This window comes from Cyprinus carpio, chromosome A24 (genome assembly GCF_018340385.1).
Source record: "Cyprinus carpio isolate SPL01 chromosome A24, ASM1834038v1, whole genome shotgun sequence".
Lineage (NCBI taxonomy): Eukaryota > Metazoa > Chordata > Actinopteri > Cypriniformes > Cyprinidae > Cyprinus > Cyprinus carpio.
The window spans coordinates 9,841,224-9,862,675 of record NC_056595.1 but is presented as its reverse complement, the minus strand read 5'-3'; the positions used below and the strand labels follow the sequence as shown (position 1 = coordinate 9,862,675).

The window sequence follows — 21,452 nt, the reverse complement described above, 5'->3', positions numbered from 1 at the left end:
ATTCTAAACAGAAATCATAAATCTGATGTTCAGATCCAGGTGGGGCAGCACTTAACAGCCCTACTTTGATTCCATCATGGCACTAATCTCTTCTGTTATAAGTCAAGAAACCATCGTCCTTCCAACCACCAGCTGACGCTCCTTCCCTTTACCCCGCAGCTTCCACTCTCCAGACAGTGCTTCCAGGCAGTGGTTTTCCTGTGCAGGTTCTTGACCAGATGTCACTACTGTAACCCCCCTCACCCCCCTCACACACACGGAGTTACGAGAATCCCTGCGCTTTGGTGGCCAGTGCCAACCGTGCATGTCATGCCTACTGCTCACGTTCAGTTCCCTATTGAGGGGCCCCAAGCTTTCAAAGTTAAGATTTAGGAAGTATACTAGTGTTTTTAGATGTAAAAATAGCTCTCCAAAACCATTCATTCTCTTGGGATAACTGAGACTACTGGGTTCAACATTTTGCTTTTGCAAAACGTGAATAACAGTAGACATGGGTGAAATACAGAAGCAAGGCCAAACTATCCTTCCATACAGCAAAATCGAGAAAGGAAAAGTCACATTCCAAAGATGTTCAGTAGAGGGGTCATTTCAGAACAAACAATACTTTCTATATTCTTTTAAAATAAAACTTAAACGTACTATATGCTCTTCCCTTCCCCAGTCCATAAAGAGCATTTATGGTAAACAGTTCTTGTGATGATGTCATAACCATGGGCTCATTAACATATGATCACCTACCTATTTAGTATTTAGCAGCTTGGACTACTCTGATGAACAAAAGTGTGAGCAACAGTGCCTCGGCTCGTTATTCACGATCGAAAAAGAAAATGAAAAGAGATAACTTGAGAGCAAATAACTTGAGACAATAACAACAATAAATGCCTGTGTTGACGAGCACTTGTGTAAAAAATAAGTATAAAACTTTCTAGTGCATGGTTGAGCACCTGTGTTCCCCATGCTATCAAATGGAGTGTACTAGCTATGTGTTCCAATGAATGCATGTGCTAAGTAGACTCAAAACTAAAGTATACTTTGGGCTTTAGGATGACATCCCAAAGAGCATAAAGAAGAGCAGAGCAGTCCAACACAGTAACTTGACTCAAGTGACTCAATGAATGATGTGTGTTTCAGGAAGAACCGTTTGCAACAATGGAAAATAGGGGACCTGCTTAAAAGCGTCACTATATTTGCAACTACACCTGGTGACGCATGTTAAGCTATGACTGACATGGACTGCTAATGCTACAGACATGTACGATATTGCTTCAATGCATTAAGTTATAAAAAAAAAAAAGGGTTTTTTTATACTATCTGTGAGAAAATCAACTATAAAAGGAAGATTCTGAGAAAACACACAGAAAAAAAAAAAAACACATCCTTCCTCCAATACATACCAGGCTCCTCCAAAACAGCCACCTGACATCAAACCCGATAAACACTGTAAGCTGATGGGAAAATGCCTCCACCACAACTCTCAATGGCATTTCTCTGTATAAAAGCTGTTTTTACCAAGAACTCCATTGGTCTGAAGGAAAGTTTTTGCTATGAGTGTCAGGAGAGGAGCTGTACACACTTACCAAATGCACAGTTGAGCTGCAGGTAAACTATAAAAGTTACAACAAAACAAAAGAAAAATAATTATTTCACAGCCTGTCGTAAAGGTATAAAAAAGAATGAATAACACAAAAAGATTGTGTTGTGTTTACTTTCACCTAGTACAAAAGATGAAAGAGGAGAGGAGGGAAGAAAAGAAGGGGGAAGGTGTATATTGTAGGTAATAACAGAAGGGGGGATATACATGATTATTATTATTCTTGTGGGGGGGAGAGATGTGTGTGTAAACACACATAAGCATACAGGCGGCTAGATGTAGGTCACCGACATGAATGTGTATGTGTGTGAATGGGTGTTATATAATCTAGCTGACGATCCAACTGCAGATCTAGACAGAATGAGACAAACAGTCACTCCTACATGCCTGCAATTACAACGAATGTTACAGTCACCGAAATGTGCAGGTGCACATGAATGTAAAAATCAAATAAAAATAACTGATTGCTTTGGAGCGAACAAGTGATATTGGCAGTTGATTTATGTTACTGGTTAGTATTTGGAGAGTCATATACAGTACAATTTATTGATCAACATCCAAGATTTTAGGTTAAACATCTTGCAATATACTGAGTTCTAAAGCTTTTTGACTATTTCATGCTTTCGTTGCAATGTTTTTAGTTATCTTACTTTAATTTCATTTATTAAAAACTATTATATTTATAAATACATAATTTAAATTATTATTAACATTTAATTAATACTGATACTAATTTGATTAATTAAATTCCATGTTATGTAACTAATTTAATTATAAAATATGATTTACAGCCCTAATAATAATAACAGGAAAAATATTTACAATTATTTGTAGACACCATATGACACTGCCAAAATGGCTTGAAATTTCCTGTCCAGTATTTGTGTATGTCTGAACTGGGAATCTGGAAGAGAGCTGGAGGGGGTGTATGCAGAGTGACAGGTGGAAAGTTGAGACATGAACAGGTAGACAGGTCAACAGGACGACCGAGACAGAGAGTGTCTGGAAGCTGAGGCAAAGAGGCAATGGGTGTGAGAGATTTCTCGAGGAGTGACTCTGGTGAGGTTAAAGTCAGGTGAGCGTCTGAGCTGGGACGATCTGTGTGCATGAGGGTTTCAAACAGGTACAGGGACCGTACATGAAAGTTGCTGATGGTAACCAATGATCAAAAGCACTCTAACCCATGCTGACAGAAGCAAGACCCACTCAAGCGAGAGTACTGATTCAGACATTCACACTTTACAAAAGATACACGGACACATGGTGAGGGGCAGCAACAGGTTAAAGCCACGCTAAGGATCATGTGGATTAGAGTTCAAGGACAGTGCCTTGAGTAAATTACTAATTTCACAAAACAACTACTGAAGTAGTGCAAAATAACAATTTCTTGCTTGGCTTGCTTGCAAAACTGGCATTTGTTGTAAGTTTCAAGGTGTACAAGAGGGAGTTACAGAGAGCATTAACTTTATGGACAATCAAAAACAACAATAAAACTACAGAAAAAGCCCAGATAAATCTGAAGAGCGATGCAATCCAAATTCGCCTATTTTTTAAATAATATTATTAATGTATAATATAATACGATATCAACACACTGTGTAATATACCTAAATGTAGCTTCTGAAAAAACACTGATACGACAACACTGTAGCTTTAAAAGTTTGTTTAATACACTTTTTTTTAATTGCAATTGCATTGCTTTTAGCATTTAACATAATAATGGGGAGAGGGTCAAAATCAAAATATAAATGCTATATAAATGAAACTGAATATTTCACAATATTACTGTCCTTACTGTATTTTAGATCTAATAAATGCAGCCTTAGTATGCATAAAGACATCTTTTAAAAACATTAAAATCTAACTGACCTTAAATATTTGAACCAAACTACGACCCTACCACCGATAGCAATGAATGAGTAATCAGAATCAGAACACCTTAGCAACCACAAAGCAACATACTGACAACGTTCCACAATACAAAAGCATTATGGTGACAAGTACATGGGTTACATTAACAACTCTGATGCTATTTGCACTATATTTACTGTGTGTTTATCCTCATCCACTGTTGGAAAGTTACTTAAAGTTACTTGGAATAAATGTGACCTGAATCCAAGCCATGCCAATGATGTACTGCTGCCAAGTACGCCAACCCTAAATCCCACACAGTGTTCCCTCTAACCATTAGGGGGTCATTTCAAGAACAGCAGTCTCAAAAATCCAACATGATACAATCATATTTCTTATTAAAGAAAAAAAATACTAAATGCAAAATACAAAATATTAATTTTCATAAGGTTCAATGTCTTTTGCATTCATGTCATTATTATAGGAACAAACGTGATCGAGGTGTATAAATAAGTAGGCTAAGTGACAAGATCCCTTTTTAAAAATGAAAATAAAACATTGCAAAGTGGAGAAAATTTATCAAGGTCCTAATATCTTCTCATGACAACAAAAGAGTATGTGGGCTACACTGAGACAAGAGTGAAAATTATATTAGGAACAGTGCATTTGCCTCTCAGCTTCATTCACAGCAGTCCCAAAGGGTGAAGGCGAGCTCCCTGTATAAGCTCTTTCCGACAGAAAGAGACTCTGACCTGGTTGTTTTCTTTTCAAAGCCTCCTACTGGGAGATTGCGTGCTGGAGGAGAGGAGCTACGATGGGATTCTGGAGAAGGAGGGAGCAAAGGGGGGCTCGTCTAAGCCCGCTGGGCACTTACGATTCACTACTGCATTGTGATTGGCTGCACACAAGTTCTCTTGCACTCCACTGTATCCATGGAGTTGAAAAAAAAAACTGGTGCTTCCAAAAACACTCTGACAGCCAACCAGAAAGCGAATGGGGAGGCGGAGAGGAGGATGAGGGCACTGGAGCAGTAGTCCGACTTAAGAGCTTGTGTATATATGAATAGCGATGAGGTAATGCACCAAAATGCACAACAAGTGCAACAGCGACACGCTGATTAATCATGGAATTCTACGAATAACTGGCATTCCAGTCTTAGGATGCATAAATATATATGATTAATTGTACAAAAATACTATATACAATTATTTGAATTATTATTACATATAATAATTGTTTGTAGAATAATATAAATAATTGCATAAAATGATGATAATTTTATGCAATATAAAATTTATATTCAAATTGTAATTAAAAAATCAATGCATACTGAATTGTTATGAAAATAATTCAGTGCAATACGTATATAATATAATACATCTTAAAATACTTGGAATACATACATTTTCCAATTGCGTATGTGTATAAGTAGATTTAACCTGCTCCATTATTTCCCAGCCTGTCGAAAATAATGCTGGAATATGCAGGAGCACTACAGCATGGGAGTCCACGTGCTTTCACCATACTACACTATCACTGTGGCGCCATAGGAAAAAAACAACAACAACAACCTCTCCCCTCCTTGATTCCCTTCGTCACGTGGGCACAGCCATGGAGAGGCTAACCGGCTGCCTCAGGCATCGAGGGGGAGGGGAGCGAGTGAATTAGTGCATGTTTTCAAGTGCGCTTATTTGAGTGAATGGATGCAATAATCCAGTTATGTATGTGGTGAAGTATATGCAGAATTGAACCTAATGTGAGAATATTGCCAGAAGAGCAACACTTAACGTAGCAGCATGGTCTAAAATCAAATTTACAGAGACTTAGCAAATTATTTATGCATTTCAGCCTTTACAATGCACATTTATTGACTATCATTTTCCAAATGGCAAGTGTTGAATGTTGTGATATCTGTTAATGTATGCTCAAGAATGAGTAAAGTGTGTGTGCATGTGATACATCATGCAGTGTCACTCTTACGCAGCATCACTTACATCCTTATCTGCAGTTTTAACTTGACCTACATTTCCTGTGGCGTGCTGCCACATCGCATTAGCCAACTATAGTAGCAGTGTTCTGATTTCACCCCAACCCTTTGAATCCCACCAAACTGATCAGAAATATGGGGTGCAGATACCCTTCATCCACCCCAAAAACTTGCATAACCTGCTTGACCAAACGTTTATTTAACGTCATGTGTTAAATAAAACTAAGGAATCAGAAGGGTGATAAATGAGAGAAGAGGAAGCGTGTGTTTGTATGTGATTTGTAGCTCCGCCCACGCTGGAGTAAACAGCCGCTTTAATGCCCTCTTTAAGCATGTTGTGGCAAAAATCTAAACAAATTGCTGGATAAGCCAATGAGGTTGCTGCGCATTTGTAGGATACCAGCTATTGGTGAGTCTGGGTTGAGTGTAACGGCAACGGACAACACTGTCAAAGCACAACCGTGACATTTGTAGCTTTGACGTCACAAGCACTGACAAATAGTGACACACAAACAGCACAGTGTTACTGATGATCACTTACAATTGTTATCATTTAAAATATTTGCATAAGTCTCAACTAGTTGGTGGTGCATGGTGATAACCGGAGAGGTTCAGAGTAGGATTTTTGGTTAATCTCTCCTACAATAGGACCTCTTAGGCGGCACTGTACCTCTCACGATCAAAGCCAGAAACCATGGCAACCGAATATCATAAGCCAAAACAGGGCACCTCATCTGAAATGTTGGGAGAAGGAATTTTAAGCAGCCACGTTCCAAATGTTCAAAGTCTGTTTAATCGAAAAACATGCGTCACTTCCATTGCTGAAGCTGCTGTGATTATCATAATCTTTCAAAAACAGTCCTTTTCTGTAAAGTCAAGCCTCAAATGAATTCCACTTAAAGAAAGAAAATTGAGGGACGGAACTTGATGTATCCTGCCTCATACCGTCCATGTCAGCTACGGAAAACAGCAGAATTGGAAAGAATTCTTGTATCTTGATGTCCTTCTTTCACTGTGAAGGTCTTTAAGATCTGAGAAAGTCATTGGTGCAAGACAAGCACAGGAAGTTTAGTCTTTGAATACAGATTAACACAGGCTGTGGCACTTTCACAGCCTGAAAATGAAGTTTGCGTGTGTGAGAAATACATTCTCTAACCCCCTTTTCTGAGCACCGATGTCCTTTTGTCATTGGGTCACTCACCACAATCAAATCAAACAGTGAGGTGTTATTTGACATTTACAAAAATAAGCAACTGCTTGTTTCAGTCCCTTTCATTTTCTTAATTCTGAGTAAGTGAGTGGCAGTCAGGAGAGCTGTTTATGCAGAGTATGAGGGGTATGGAACTGTCAAACTGAGATGGGATTTTTGGGGGTGTGTATGGCATAAGGTGGATTTGCGCTATGAGCCTTGAGATCCTTTTTTTAAGCACAGAGCACCCTCTGCTGACAGCAAGGAAGGTGTGTACAGAGGGCCACTCCCTATTCTCTGGGATAAAATAAAATAAAATAAAATAAAATAAAATAAAATAAAATAAAATAAAATGCTCCAGCATTCCTGTGATCCTAAATAGGATAAATGATTAGGAGAATGTAAATTTTCCTAAATAGGATAAATGATTAGGAGAATGTAAAGAAAAGGGGACATAAATAATAAAATATGATTTTGTGTATGTAAAGAAAAGGGGACATAAATAATAAAATAAAAAATTATGTACAAAGACACTATTCAATATTTAATTTAATTCAAAATGATTGAGAAAATAAATAAAAAAAATAAATAAATAAATAAATAAATAAAATAAATAAATAAAATAAAAACAGCATTTTTAAAAAAGAAATGTAAATAAAATAAATATTTATAATTGCAATCAAAATTAAAATAAAATATCCTAAATAGGATAAATATATAAAAAATATGTACAAAGACACTAGTCACCTGAGAATAATTCATTTAATTTTTTAATGCTTGCAAACTGAGATGTTGGGTGATGAATTATTGTTAGAGAGAGTAAATATGATTTTGATAGAAAATATATATAAAAAATTAATAAATAATATTGCGCAATCAATATTTCAAATCCAGAGCAAACATAATAACACACAATTCTTTTTTTTGTGACTTAAATGTCATAATGATACAAAAGTTTAAAAAAAATATTCAACAAAATAATATATATATATTATATCAAAACAATATAACTATGTATGAATATTATATATCTATATATATAATGTATATGATATCTATATATATATATCTATATAATATATATATATAATATATATATATATATATTATATATATATATATATATAACCCATGGGGAAATGATTGGACTGATGAAGCGGAAACATTAAGACTAGTAGCAATGTATTAAGATCAACAAAGTAAGCAGCACTACCAACCAGTACCTTTTTTAGTGCATAAACTGAAGAATGGCTTTATAAAACTTTATAAAAGACAGTCAATGGAGAATAATTTTGACATTTATACAGCAGGGGAATGACACGTCTATAAAATGCCTGTGGTATGCATGGGTGGAGGGTAAGTGCAGTGTATACATGACACACACAGTAAATGAAAGGGGAGCTAACCCAATGAATATTTAACTAATCCTTCCACTCCCTTCAGCTGCATCAACATGTCTCTTAGAGCAGGCGCTGACTGACTTAAACAGCACACTGCCATCCTTCTCATACTTAAAAGATGTCTCAGATGTCTAGGTAGTGGCTGTGTCTGCTCTCTCAGCACCACTTTACTTCATGTCATGTCTTAAAAGGGCAATTATTGCCAAAGGTCAATGGAAAAGCAAAAGTGCACTTAAAAACATCGTTCAATTCAAACTGTAATATGTATATTTAGCTTTGTTGAATGGAAACTTCTTGTCATTTAGTAAGCCCATCTTCTATGTAGAAATTTTTTTATTGTTTGTTTAGTAATTTTCTTTTTTGAGTAGAAATTTCTATTTATAAAGTAAAAGAATTTTTTATAATTTATTAGTAAATATTTCTGAGGCTAAATAACCATGTATAATGATGAAAGCCAAAATATTAAATTTCACTGATGAATATTTACGGAGTAATCCATTATTTTGTTGAGGGGGGTCCTGAGATTCACCTGAGACTCATAGACAAATTACAGGGGGTTAAAATGACTTCAGAAAGATGTCAGCATCCTTATGTTATTTTTACACAGAGATTGGTAGGTCTGTTAGTAAAATCTGTTGACTTTTGCCATCTTTGTTGCATTATGTGCCAATTGTGCCAATTAAAAAATGGGGAAAGAGCACTTTTCAATTTTTTTCTCCAAAGTTTGCAGGCCTGTAACTCAAAAAGTATTAAAGATATCTTAATGCCCTTTTAGATATCGAGTCTTAAAAAACTTCCATTTTGGCATTTTCATTTTAAGGCCCTATATATGGTTCAGTTCCAGAGATATTGGAATTTCAATATGTCTCCAGGAGCAAATTGTTAAATTTGACATTTTCAGTGGTCAAAAAACAAATGTGGGTAACTTTGCAAAAATATGATACTTCTTTTCTTTTAAAGAGCAATGTCTGAAGAACAAATAATGTTGAAATTAGAAATGTCTTGTTTCCTTCTGTCAAAACATCTGCATTGAACATACCTGTCTGAGTACCATAAGTATTCTTTTTCCAAAGTTTGTGTGCCTATAACTCAAGAAGTATTACAAATATCGCAATATGATTTTAGATTATAGTTCTTATTAAACTTTTCTTGAGGAATCTTCATTTACAAGTCCCTACATCATTCAGTCCCAGAGATTAGGAATCATATCCAGATTGTTGAATAATACCCATTTTCAGTGGTTGAAAACCAAACGTTGGTCACTTTGTATACAGACAGTACTCGTTCTATTTAAAGAGAAATATCTGAAGAATTAATAATGTTGAAACTAGAAATGCATCTTGTTTCCCTCTATTAAAACCATTGTATAGGACATACATGTTTGAATGTCATAAATGTCGTGCCTGTAACTGAAGAAGTATTAAAGTCATCTTAATATGATTTTAGATTCTGGTTCCTAAGAATCTTTTCTTTTGGAATATTCATTTTTAAGCCCCTGTATGGTTTAATCCTGTTTTGAGATCTCAGTGCAGCTCAATGTACAAATTGTTGAATCCTACCCATTTTCAATGTTCAAAAACCAAATGTGGTTTTGTGTTTATCTAGTCATCACTGCTGACACTGTCAAATATGCAATTAATAACAGTAAGCCAGGGTTTAGGAATGTACAGTGTGATGCGTCAGATTATAAATGACCAGGATTAATCGTTAACTATAATGAACAGTGAGAAGAACAGAATAAGGCATTAATATGTGCTTTATAAGTACTAATAAACAGCCAATATGCTAGTAATGTGCATGCTAATAAGCAGCTAGTTAATAGCGAGAATTCGTCCTTAAAATAAAGTGTTACCATGAACTCTTGGTAGCTTCAGAAGCTGTTAAAATGAACAAAATCCCTTCTTCCAAATTCAGTGCATTTTTTAGCACTCAGACAGGCATGTTCTATGCATATTGTTTTGATAGAGGTAAACAATTCTAATTCTTCAGACATTGTTCTTTAAATTTAAAAAAAAGTACTGTCTGTATACAAAGTGACCAACATTTGGTTTTCAACCACTGAAAATGGGTATTATTCAACAATCTGGATATGATCCCTTATCTCTGTGAATGAATGATGTAGAGTCTTGAAAATGAAGATTCCAAAAGTCAAGTTTAATGAGGACTACAATTATAAAATCATATTGCAATAGCTTTAATAATTCTTGAGGTATGGGCACGCAAACTTTGGAAAAAGAATACTTATCGCACTCAGACAGGTATGTTCAATGTTATGTTCCTGGAGCCATATTGAAATGTCAATATCTCTGAAACCAAACAATATAAGCCCTTAAAAGTGAAGATGCCAAAAGAAAAGTTTGTTAAGACCGAAAATCTAAAAGGGCATTAAGATATATTTAATACTTTTTGAGTTGCAGGTCTGCAAACTTTGAAGAAAAAAAAAAAAAAAAAAAAAAAAAAAACTTTCCCCATTTTTGAATTGTCACCATTGTCACATAACGCAACAAAGATTGCTAAAGTCAACAGATTTTACTAACAGACCTAAGAATCTCTGTGTAAAAATTATGCTGACATCTTTCTGAAGTCATTTGTAACTCCCTGTAATTTGTCTCTGAATCTTAGGTGAAAATTACCATTTCAACCCCCCTCTACAAAATAGTGGATAACTCAGGAAAATATTCATCCATGACATTTAATATTTTGGCTTTCATCACTATACATCTATATCTTTCTTCAGAAAAAATATTAGCAAAATCAAAAATTTGAGCCGAGGACCTCTAATTGAGTTGACATGGAATGACTAATATGCAGTTTTCTTCAGCTTGTTCTTTCACTCACTCATCTGACATAAGAGCTAATGCCTTTGAGATCCTGAGACAAGAACCACCTATACAGTGATTAAGATCTGGTTCAGTCCAGTCTATCAACAGGACAATGAAGTAAAAAAAAAAAAAAAGTTTTAAAAAGTATATATATTATGGAATGAAACATTCACATAAAACTTTGAGAATGATAATAACTTAGCAAATGGTGCCACCTGCTGTACAAAATAAGTAATCACTTTAACACAATCCAACACCACCAAGGTATAACATACCAAAAATCCATATGCATTACAATAACCACTGACCATTTTAGAATTGCCATCGAAGAAAGCACTAATAAACTAAACCAAACTAACAGTGTTCTGTTTTAGCTGCAACAGACTTAACAAATGTGGTAAAAAGAGCATATTTACACTGTATTTTATATTATATGTGTCCCTCTGTGGAAAAAATGTGAAATGTCTTGTAGAAAGGAATATTAGTGATATGAGATGGGCTATTTTAATTTTTTATCATTATTATTATTCAAAAAGAAAGAAAGAAAGAAACAAAGAAACAAAGTGTGACGAGTGAGGCGAGGCCGAGAGCCGTGGGAACGGAGCGAGGCCAGTGGACTGAATGATAATGAGTGCCACCTGCACCACTCACCCATGGAGGAGCTCCGGAAGGATAAAAGGAGGAGTAACAACAGTAAAGGATGAGAGAGGACCAGACCTGCCATTTACGTTGTTTTGTTTTGGTTCTGTTTGTGTGCGGCAGTCATCCGTGAGCGGCTGTTGCTCTATTTTCAGCTTTGTGTTTGTTTCGTTATTAAATTATGTTTAAATGTAGCCAGTTCCTGCCTCCTTCTTCCCGATTATGAACATTGTTTAAGAAAGAAAGAAATATAAAAAGAAAGAAAGAAAAGGAGCCACCTGGAAACCAGACAGCAATGCATCAAAGCAGTCAGAACACATTATTAGCAGTGGTGGACAAAGTACACAAAACAAGTACAGTCAAGGCCAAAAGTTTTGGCAGTAACATAAATTTTGTGTTTTGCAAAGTTTGCTGCTTAAGCTGCTGCAGTGTTCATTCACATTGTTTCTAGATTATTGTGTAGAGTGATCAAATGCATTTTAAATAATTGCTAAAAGCTTCATTGGCCGAAAAATTTACTTATCACACATACACACAAAAAAAAAAAAATCATTGACCAGCTAACATTAATTGACTAATCATAGCAGCACATGTGAAAGTGTGAATGAGTACTAGTCAGGTAAAATCAATATCATACTAATTAGATTGTAAGAGCAGACTGATTGTTATAAAAGGAGGAAAGAAGCACTTCCAATCATTGTGTTTTTGTTAGCAATGGTTACCTCCAAAGAAACACGTGCAGCCATCATCGCTTTGCATCAAAATGGCCTCACAATCAAGGAAATTGCTACAAAGAATATTGCGCCTGAAAGAACCATTTACCGGATCATCGAGATCTTCAATGAAAGAGGTTTGACTGCAGTTAAGAAGGATGTCCCAGAGTGTCCAGCAAGCACCAGGACCGTCTCCTCCTGAGGAGTCAGCTACAGAATTGTGTCACCAGCAGTGCAGAGCTTGCTCAGGAATGGTAGAAGGTTGGTCTGCGAGCATCTACACACACAGAGAGGCCAAGACTTTTGATCGAGTCACCACTAATGTAAAGCTTGCTCAGGTTGTTGTTTTTTTCAAAGATAGAAATATGGGGAATTGTGAAAATTCTGCCGGAAGTACAAGATTTGGACAGCAGAAGACTGGTGCAAAGTTATTTTCTCTGATGAAGCTTAATACCGACTGTTTGGGACATCTGGAAAATCGATTGTTCAGAAAAGAAAGGGTGAACGCTACCATGAGTCCTGTGACGTGCCAACAGTGAAGCATCCTGAGGCATCCATATGTGGGGTTTCTTTTCAACCAAGGAAGTGGGCTCTCTTATAATTCTGCCCAAAAACCCTGCCATGAATAAAGAATGGTATCAAAACGTCCTGCAAGAGCGACTTCCAATGATCCATGAGCAATTTGATGATGATCCGTGCATTTTCCAGCATAATGGAGCACCATGTCACAAAGTAAGAGTGATGAAGAAGTGGCTCGAAGATCATTACATTGAAATTTTTGCTTTGTGGCTAGGCAACTCAATCCTATAGAGAACCTGTGGTCACTCCTCAAAAGGCGAATGGACAAGCAAAAGCCCACAAATTGTGATCAACTCCGAGAACTAATAAGGCAAGAATGGATCGCCATCAGTCAGGATTTGGCCCAAAAGCGAATATCCAACATGCCAGAGCGAATGGCAGAGGTTATAAAGAACAAGGGTCAAGACTGTAAATACGTATTGACTCATTATATATATATGTATAAAGAACAAGGGGCAAGACTGTAAATACGTATTGACTCATTATATATATGTATGTATATATAAGATATATATATATAAGAGACTCCTCGATATATATATATATGTCTGATATAATATATATATAATATATATATGTATATTATATATGCTTGCTGCATATATATATATACACTATATATATCACGTAAATGCAACATAGATCTATGTTCTTGCCGCTTTATCTGATATATATATGTAATGTATATATACATATATATATATATATATTATATACATATATATATATATATATATATATATATATATGTATGTATGTATGTATATATAAGTATGTATGTATGTATATATAAATATATATATATATATATATATATATATATATATATATATATATACTTTAAATAATATATATATTTATATATAAACAGACACTTAAACAGATATATATATATTATGCTATGCTTATCATTGTTTTTCAGTATACCATAGAAACATATGGAAAAAGAAACTACAAATAATCTACAAATACAAATACATGTACAGATAAGTAAAGTAAAATATTACTCCAGCAAAAGTATTAGGGACTCCTTTTTAATTTTACTTGAGTGAAAGTACTTGAGTACTAAAGTAAAAAAGTACTGATCGATTGTTTATTTTGTAATTTTATATAAGCTACTTATATAATTGTATATATATACACACTACATATACACTACCGTTCAAAAGTTTGGGATCAGTAAGACTTGTAATGTTTTTTAAAGAAGTCTCTTCTGCTCATCAAGGCTGCATTTATTTGATAAAAAATGCAAAAAAAAAAAAAAAAAAATGCAAAAAAAAATAAAAAAAATGTAATCTTGCAAAATGTTATTAGAATATAAAATAATCGTTTCTATTTAAATATCCTTTAAAATATAATTTATATCTGTGATGCAAAGCTGAATTTCCAGCATCATGACTCCAGTATAAAAGAGTCACATGATCCTTCAGAAATCATTCTAATATGCTGATTTATTATTAGAATTATCAATGTTGGCAACAGTTGTACTGCCAAATGTTTTTTGGAAGCTGTGATACTTTTTTTCAGGATTCTTTGATGAATAAAAAGTTAAAAAGAACAGCATTTATTTAAAATAGAAATCTTTTTTTTAACCATTACCATTTAAAAGTTTGGGGGTCAGTAAATTTTTATTCTTTCTTTTTTTGAAATAAATTAAAACTTTCATTCAGCAAGAATGTGCTAAATTGATAAGAAGTGATAGAAAAGATTTATATTGTTAGAAAAGATTTCTATTTTCACACACACACATTATATAGTCATACTGCTCAAAATACTCCCCCAGCAAAATACGCCCCCAGCCACTTGGGGTAAAATGGGCATCACTTCCCACTATGATAATTACTGTAGTTATCATATCATGTTTTGAGCATCACATCCTTTGTTTTCACATCAAATGTAATCTATTTGGACTTACATATGTGCAATGCCGACCTCATACGTCATCCGCCCGGAACTGCTTCCGTAAATAACAGTGAGTACAAGCTAGATTAGATTGATTATTACATTTTAAATATGGTTATTTTTCTTACAACAACACATCGATTCACTACAGGAGGCCTTTGTTCACCCCCCAGAGCCATGTGAGACTTTTTTAATTAAGGATGGGTGCTCTTTATTTAACTTCTTTTGGACTCAAGCACTGCAAGGATCAGTAATATTAGATTGGATCTCCACACAAGTAATATTGGATCTAGTCTCTTTAACAGATCCCGTCAGAAGATATCAGTTTTGTCTAGTATCCAAAATTGTCAGTAGAGTTTTGTCTGGTACCCAAAACTGTATTAACTAAAAGTCTTCTATCATCCTGAGATAACAGATTGAGCCAAGGAAGAGCAGAATTAAGAATCAAGAAATAAAAAAAATAAGAAAATTAAGAATTAGGAGGGAAAAAAATAGGAGGGTTTATAGATTTTAGTTGCATATGTTTCAGTGCACAATCTTTGTCTGACCAGCACTTATGCTCACCAAGGTTGCATTTACTAGATCAAAAACACAGTAAAACAGAAATATTTTAAAATATTATTACAATTTAATAACAACTGGTTTCCATTTCAACATATAATTTATTCATATATTTTATTCCAGCAGCCATTGCTCCAATGTCACATGATCCTTCATAAATCATTCTATGAAACATTTCTTATTATCATTAATGTTGAAAACATTTGTGCTGCTTAATATTTCTTTGAAACAGAAATGTCTTTACTGTAATTTTTTTTTATCAATGTAATGCATCCTTGCTGATCAGAAGTATTAATTTCTTTCAAAATAACTTTTTCATGTTCTTTTAAGATTTTATAAAATTTATTTGAAAATTATTCCAGGGCTTTGAAATTCTCTGGATTGTAGGAACACTGGTCAACGCATCAGTTTATTTATAACCAGAATTAGAATTCACATGAAGAAGAGGCTTGTTTTTCCAGTTTAAATAATTTTTCAAATAACCAGCTATCCAGTAACTCATCTCCAGACAAAATGCAGACAGACTGTAACTGCTCTGCAGCATTGAACAGACAGTCTAACTGATACTTCCAGAGAATAATCAGGCATTAATCTTACATTCATCGAACAAGTTATTCCAACAACAAATAGCTCAGAGCAATCATGTAAATCCTATTAAATTGGTGAATCCTCTTGTAGAGGCAGTTTTCAAGATTACCAGATAGTGGCAGCATTGGGTGATAAGCAGGGGGAGGGGCTGACACTGTTAAAGATGACCTCAGGCTCTACTGCTAGACCCATATAATCCACCCTCGCCTTGCAAAAGTACAAGGCGTTTACATTGGCTCCCAGCCACAAGATTTGGAATAATCCAAATGCATCACCTGTAATGCACAACATCGTAACCTGGCATAATGAAACTTTGTGTGCATGTTGGTTTATTTTATGCACTAGGTTTCAGCTTACTGATAGCTGTCAGATGAAAAGGGTGTGTTCTCTACCTCAAAGTCAGCAATTATGTATGCAGCAGCTTGTCAAGGTGTCCATGGAAACAAAGCAAAAATAAATATGGGAGGTTAGGGGCAGGAAATAATAATGAAAATAAAATAAATTGGTGGAAAAAGACACACACACACACACACACACACACACACACACACACAAACATCACAAGGGTGGAGGCGTGTCGTCATGTAAATGATGTAAATTTACATCACTATTAAGCACAACTAGACCAAATCATGTTGTTTAAAAAAATGATACTGGGTTATATATTAACTTTAAGACAGAGAAACAGAAGCTTCAGGCAAAAAAGGCCCCAATAATCCCCCTTTTTATCATATACAATGCATTTTTAATTTATATCTTCTTAGCATTCCTGCCCAACTGTCTAAAGACGCACACATTCAGTATCCACTGCACGGTCTGAGAGAACCACAAAACACCTATTTGCTTAGATTTAGACTCCCCTCCATCTTGCATATAAATGGGACCACCTCCTGCAAACTCTGACCCTTTTATTACATAAGACACCATCCTAGAGGAACAGGAAGCTGCATTACTCAAACCTTCTTTATGTCCCACAATGCCATTCACTTCCGCAGTAACCATGTTACACAATCTGGGCTCACATCTCTGCTGGGAAAAAAGAATGCAAATCAAGATGTTTTCTCTCTTTTATTATGGATTGAAACGTTATGCTATTTTAGCATCATTTACATGCTATTATAGGTTTTTATATTTGGAATTGACTTTTATATTTTATATATTATTTTGTATTGAGTTTTTATTTTTGTATTTTCTGTTTTAATTTTAAATAGTAATAACAGTATTTTTTAGAGAAATTTTAATATTTCATTATTTTATAAAATATATTGTTTTTGTTCATTTTTATTTCAGTTTTAATTATTTTAGTACATTAACAAACTAAATTAATGAGAAATGTTGCTTTGGCAACTAAACGAAAATAATTTTTTGTTTATTTATAGTTTATTTATAGGCTATTTTATTTTATTTTAGTCAATGTTTATATTATTTTAAGTAATGGAAGTGTTTCTTTTTTTTTTTAGTTAACTATAATAACCCTGGCTTCAAACAACAGTAACAGAACTACATATGTCAACAACTGCTGGAAAAACAGCACCTCTTTCTCAGACGTCAGACTATAATGTTGAGGATCAAAAAAAAAAAAAAAAAAAAGAGCATGAAACTCTTCAAACAACAACAAAAATAAATAAATACTGCATCAAGTAAATCATAAAATAAACAAGCAAAATTGTTTGGCATTTGTGTCTGAGGTTTAAACACCCAGACTGCTGCACTGACAAAAAATAATCATTGGCTAGGTATTAGGGGAAAGCAAGAAAGAGGAAGTGGTTTCTGCACAACTGGACTACGGTGACATTCTGATGTTAAAGTTTTGGGAGACTGCAATTCACTCACTGAATAGTTTTTTTTATAATAAATGTTTTTTTTTTATATAATAAAAATATTCTCATTTTTGAGGATATAGAGCACTGTGACTGAGTTCAAAACAAATGCAATGTGATAAAACAGTCAAGTGTTTAATCCAAACTCTTTCATGTTAATCTGGGTTTTTTCCGAATCAGCGTTGAGCATGAAGTCATTTTGACAGTCACTTTTTTTGTTGTGTTCTGTGTAGCACCACCTACAGTAAAATATCACTGGTTCAAAATCCTGTTCTGCATATTTGTATTTTAAATGTTAAATATGTTATACGTGGCTGTGGATTAGTTGGTGTAATTTTCATAGGGTTATGCCCTTCTCGTTTTACACTTCGTGCATGTGTACTGAATATTAAATAATTTAGTAATAATAACATTATGTGTACCATGCTTATTTGCATGGAGGCTCCGTAGATTTGCACTTAACAAGCCTAAACAGACAACAAATGAGAAAGAGATCAACTGAGCATGTGCGATTACTTACGAGTCGTATATATTTGTGAAAATAGGTTGTCATGTCCAAAGAAAGCCAAATCTCTGTCTTAGCATCGACGCATTGGTCAGCTGAGCCTTCTAATATGGCGCTCAAAGTTAAAAGATTAATTACGTTTCATATTTGTGAATAAAAATCTAACTGCACTAACTGACAGCCCGTCTAGAACACGTGCATGTAGAAAAATCAACAGAAAGTCTCTTCGGATTCAAGGATCAGAACAAACTGTTATACATACATATATACACACAAATATAGCCTTATGCAAAGATAAATCTGAATGCCTTTGATTGGCACGTTTATAGCGCAGACTAATATAAGCGTTTAATATAAGCAGACTAATATAAGCATTTCTGACTGGCCACTGCATTCCTAAGCTCAAGCTTATAAAGATCAATGCTGCTGCAAAAAATAAAAAATGCACAAAAAGCAATCTAATGCAGTGTGAGGGAATCAAAATGTAATTCCACGAATAGACACTTCTCATTAATTTTCACATTTAACTTTTAATCGCTACAGCTGTAATTGATTGTTTCATTGTGCAGGGACAATTTTTGTCCCTTTATCTTGAATTTGTGTGGCATTTTTGTTCATTTCGGTGATTGTGCAGTTACTTTTTTTGTTTCTTTGTTTTGATTTTGTTGTTTTTTTTTGTTATTTTTGGTGTTATTTTTGTCTGAAGTTAACAGGGGCTTATATATATATATATATATATATATATATATATATATAGATATACATATATATATATATATATTTTCAGTTATATATATATATATATGGGGTAGAACGACACATGTATTTGTACCAAACCATCACGGTACGGACATCTCGGTTCGGTGCATGAGGCCTTACTACGAATACACCCCCGATCCAGAAGGGGGCGCTCGCAGCAATGCAACGCTGTTTGATAACCGGCCGCCAGCAGAAGAACAGCGAATGCCATGAGTTACGCACTTGAAAACAAAGCCCACTAGAAAGTAACCATGTGCTGATTCTGAATGCATCTCTCACAGAATGACAAAGGAGTATACTTTAAAGGCTTGTGCACTCAACTGTTTGCGAAATGTAGCTTTGTGCTCGTGTATCCTACCTCTCTCAGCCACCTCTGTGTCACTGTTGGAACGCCACTAAAGTACAAAGCCTACAATTTAGATAGTAAATAATAGTTTAACATTCAGTTACGTTACATCGCAAATATAAAAATTGAAAATTATGCTGTGCTTGATCTTTGGTTCACCGTATTTTATTTTGATAAAGTACCAACTGCGCTGTCAAGTTAGCAATGCTGGAACTAATGTGTTCTGTGTGTGTGTGTGTGTGTTTGTGTGTGTGCGGGCACATCACTTCAACTGTTTCCATATACCAGCAGAATCAACTTAAAAACCCTTATTGTCTTATTAATAATGCATCACTGTATAAAGTTCTGCTTTTATTTGTGTACACTCACAGTGAAAAATAAAACATTGTGCTTTTGTAAAATAAAGAATACAAATAGGATGCCGCTTTCTGCTATTTGAGTTTCCTTTTTGTGAACAAATACTATTCTTCCCACTGGTTGCTCTTTTGCAACTAACTTTCTCAGTTGGTTGCACTAGCACATGATTTGGCATCACTCGCAATATTTATTTATTTATTTATTTATTTTGCGCTACATCATGGGATTAATCAATGCATGCTGATGAATTTATATCATAGTTTATAGTTATATGGAAACGAAAGTGGTAAACATTCAACCCGTTCTTTTTCATCTGTAGTATTTGTGATTTGAATTTGGTGAATGAGAGTTCTTTTGCTGTGTTATAAGCCGGGCTTGGGGTGCTTTCACTTTCACGCTCGAATTCGCAATCTTGTTGTAAAGTTTTACAGGAAAAGATAATGTTTGTTTTGCTTACATACATTTACACACCTTTCACTTTTTAAGACTAAAACAAAAGATGGATTCATTGTTATTCTTAATTAAAAAGCACAACAACAATACAAATCAAACAAAACAAAATCAAACAAGTAGCGCGGTTTCGTTATGAGAAACAGTTTAGTTTGCTGTTTCTCAAATGCAACAGAAATGGCACCGCTCACAATGGCAACACACTCACAAAATTCAGTCGCACAGGCAGAACAATTTGGTTGCAGTCTGGAGCCCTGGGAAACAGTTAAGAAACAAAACTTACATTTACATTTACATTACATTTAATCATTTAGCAGACGCTTTTATCCAAAGCGACTTACAAATGAGAACAGTAGAAACAATCAGATCAACGAGGGAAAAACAACAACGGTATACAAGTGCTATGACAAGTCTCAGTTAGTCTAGTACAGAACACGTAGCCAGGGTCTTTTTTTTTTTTTTTTTTTTTTTTGGAATATGATAGACAAGAAAAAGAAAAAAGGTAAGTACTAGTATTAGTTGGTTAAGTGCTGGCGAAAAAGATGAGTCTTTAGATGTTTTTTGAAAATGAGTAAAGACTCAGCTGTTCGAATTGAGATCGGGAGGTCATTCCACCAGCTGGGAGCAGTTAAACTTTTGTGTAACAGTTTGATCTGTGCATGAGGTCTTAAAAAGACAGCAACCTTAATAAACCTGCTGCAGTCTGTCATGAATGTTTATTTATACATTGAAGACTAACCAGTGTTATTTTAAAGTTTTAACAAAACCGTGACTTCACAACAGTTCGTGCAGTACAATAACTGCACAGGAGTTTTAACAGAACTGATTGTGTGTTAAAGATGCTTACCAGCAGAAAAGCAGAGGAGGTGACAGAAGGGAGGCCTATCCAGGCACTCGCCAAGGTCGCAATTCTACAGAAATACCAACAACCTGAAAAGAGAGAAGAGAAAGAGTTTTCATTATAACAGATAAAAATAAGAACATTTAGAAGAAACAGAGCTGTGATATCATTGACTACGTGTGCTTTTAAACAGCATTTCCCTATTTCAATTCCCCTACACATTTACACATTTAAGTCTTTCTCCCCATAATTTCGCAATTTAAAGTCCAGAAATAAGCTTACACACACTAAAGCCTTCAGGGTAATGGATTCTCACAACCTAAGCACTCAGTGCATTTTAATTCCTGAATTCAAACTTGCTTCAGACTTTCTTCAGTTTTATGTGGGCCTGTTATACCACACTGCACACTAACCTGAATCGTTTGTCCATTAGCACAGAAACAAACAGTGTCGTCTTATGTCAAAGTCATTAAAACAACCGTGCACAGCTTTGGTCTAATGGACGCAGTTCATCAAACCATCGTAAAGATGTGTGGTTTGAGCAGGGCATGG

The 21,452-nt window shown here is 34.7% G+C and overlaps 1 protein-coding gene across 2 annotated transcripts in view; it reads right to left on the bottom strand.

Annotated features, from left to right (window-relative positions):
- LOC109048956 (CYFIP-related Rac1 interactor B) overlaps positions 1-21,452 on the bottom strand; it is a 62,222-nt gene that overhangs the window by 17,684 nt on the left and 23,086 nt on the right. The window contains exon 2 of one of the 2 annotated variants that reach the window (XM_042714161.1): positions 20,907-20,989. The exons of the other annotated variant lie outside the window; for it this stretch is intronic. The gene's annotated coding sequence lies outside the window, so the exon portion shown is untranslated. The remainder of the gene's footprint in view (positions 1-20,906; positions 20,990-21,452) is intronic. 2 annotated transcript variants of the gene reach the window in all.